Source organism: Brachycentrus maculatus, unplaced genomic scaffold, assembly GCF_059751285.1.
Source record: "Brachycentrus maculatus isolate JH-2025_06_01 unplaced genomic scaffold, ASM5975128v1 h1tg002268l, whole genome shotgun sequence".
Taxonomy (NCBI): domain Eukaryota; kingdom Metazoa; phylum Arthropoda; class Insecta; order Trichoptera; family Brachycentridae; genus Brachycentrus; species Brachycentrus maculatus.
Genome location: NW_028282761.1, coordinates 1 through 2,505, shown reverse-complemented (window position 1 = coordinate 2,505; position 2,505 = coordinate 1). Strand labels below are relative to the sequence as shown.

Here is a 2,505-nt window from a genome sequence, read left to right as displayed (position 1 = left end):
CCAAGCTCAAGAATCTGAACAACAAACAGACTGATGAAGCATAATCAGATCATAAACAGCACTCGCAGTACTATCCTCGAGATGGAAAGGATAGAAAGGACAGGAGAAATGATAAAGGCAATGGGCAATTTGAAGCTAAGCTCTAAAAAGCCAACCAACTCATCGTATCTTTGCTCAGGGACAAGGCCAATCTGAAGGAGCAGTTGCAGCACAACTGATATCTGCAGGTGTGATTTATTTGTATTGCCATGATGTCACCACTGCAATTATGATTGATAACTATATGCATTGGTTTAGTTCATGAGTAATATTTATATCATATCAACAGATCAGGATAATGAGAAGCCTGTTCAAACTCAAAGTGCCATTCGCCTCCAAGAAATTGGGAATTGCAGACACTGCCAAAGTCATCCAGGATAAAATCTTGGGCATTACCCAAATCGTATATCTCATCTCACTTAGAACGATGTCAAATAATTCGGAACTGTCATCTCCATCGGTGACGGTATTGCTAGAGTCGTCGGGCTGAATAAGGTTCAAGCTGGTGAAATGGTCTAGTTCAGATCCGGAGTCCGAGGCATGGCCTTGAACTTGTAAACTGACAATGTCGGTGTTGTCATCTTCGGAAACGACAGGTACTCCTCGCCTTATTCAGATAAATCCAAGAAGGTGATACTGTCACCAGAACTGGAGCCATTGTCGACGTGCCCATCGGAGACGAAATGTTAGGCAGAGTTTTCGATGCGCTCGGAAACCCAATCGACGGAAAAGGACCAGTCAAAAGCACAATGAGAAAGAGAGTTGAAATTAAGGCCCCAGGAATTATCCCTAGAAAATCCGTGAACGAACCCATGCAAACCGGCTTGAAGGCAGTCGACGGCCTTGTGCCCATCGGCAGAGGCCAGCGTTAATTGATTATTGGAGATAGACAGACAGGCAAAACCGCAATCGCCATCGACACCATTATTAATCAAAAAACCAACTTTGATTCCGGAGACACCCAAAAGCAATTGTTCTGCGTCTATGTGGCAATTGGTCAGAAAAGGTCCACAGTGGCCAACATCGTCAAAACCCTTAATGATCATGATGCTTTAAGGTATACTATTGTAGTCGCTGCGACTGCCTCGGAAGCTGCACCACTACAGTTCTTGGCCCCATACTCGGGATGCGCCATTGCTGAATTTTTCAGAGATAATGGAAAACACTCTCTGATCATTTATGACGATCTTTCAAAACAAGCTGTCGCTTATCGTCAAATGTCTCTTCTTCTCAGAAGGCCCCCAGGAAGAGAGGCCTATCCCGGAGATGTCTTTTATCTCCACTCCCGTCTCTTAGAAAGAGCGGCCAAGATGAACAAGACTTTCGGAGGAGGATCCATGACTGCTCTCCCAGTTATCGAGACCCAAGCCGGTGATGTGTCAGCCTACATTCCCACCAACGTCATCTCCATTACCGATGGGCAAATCTTCTTAGAAACTGAATTGTTCTACAAGGGTATCAGACCCGCCATCAACGTGGGTTTGTCTGTGAGCAGAGTCGGATCAGCCGCGCAGATTAAGGCCATGAAGCAGGTTGCTGGTAAGCTAAAACTGGAATTGGCCCAGTACAGAGAAGTCGCAGCATTCGCACAATTCGGTTCAGATTTGGATGCGGCAACCCAGCAGCTGCTCAACAGAGGTGCCCAACTGACTGAGCTCCTGAAACAGAAGCAATTCGTAATTTTATTTGTTAACAAAGGTCCCCATGGTGGCTGAATAGCAAGTGTGCGTCATTTTCGCAGGCGTGAGAGGGTACTTAGATAAGATGGTGACCTCCTAGATTTCAAAATTCGAAGCCAAGTTCCTGACATTCATGAGAAGCAACCACTCGGCTCTTTTGGCCAAAATCAGAAAGTAAGGTAAACTGGAGCCCTCCGATGAGTCTGACTTGAACACAATATTGGACACCTTCATTCCCGAATCCGGATGCGCCATGAAAGTCTGATATCTAAATATCAATAGAAATATATTTATCATTCGAAATTCATATTCCATCTGATGATCAGCATTATGCATATGGTGGATTAAGTGTTAATCCTGATCAATACAAACTCAAGGGATATCGCACATGGTATTTAAATTTATATAGTGCACTTGCTTATTTGCAACTCTCAATATTTATATATCTTCCATATTTGGCAGTCAGTTTCGCCAATTGTGTTACTTTTCGGGGTTGGGGTTGGGGTTGGGGTTGGGGTTGGGGTTGGGGTTGGGGTTGGGGTTGGGGTTGGGAGGAACTTTTTAAATCAAGATCAAGAAGGAGCAGAAGGAGCCAAAGGGCGTAGGAACGCACCAACGTAGGAGCATAAGAACATAATAGGATAGGAATAATGCGATAATGATGAGGTGAAACATATAGTAAATGTGATCGATTAATAATATTAGATTTTTAAATTCGGGGTTGGGGTTGGGGTTGGGGTTGGGGTTGGGGTTGGGGTTGGGGTTGGGGTTGGGATGGGGTTGGGAT

The 2,505-nt window shown here is 44.7% G+C and overlaps 1 pseudogene; it reads left to right on the top strand.

The window, feature by feature from the left end:
- The first annotated feature begins 549 nt into the window (after positions 1 to 549).
- Positions 550 to 1,715, top strand: LOC148298273 (ATP synthase subunit alpha, mitochondrial pseudogene; annotated as a pseudogene).
- The last annotated feature ends 790 nt before the right edge of the window (positions 1,716 to 2,505 follow it).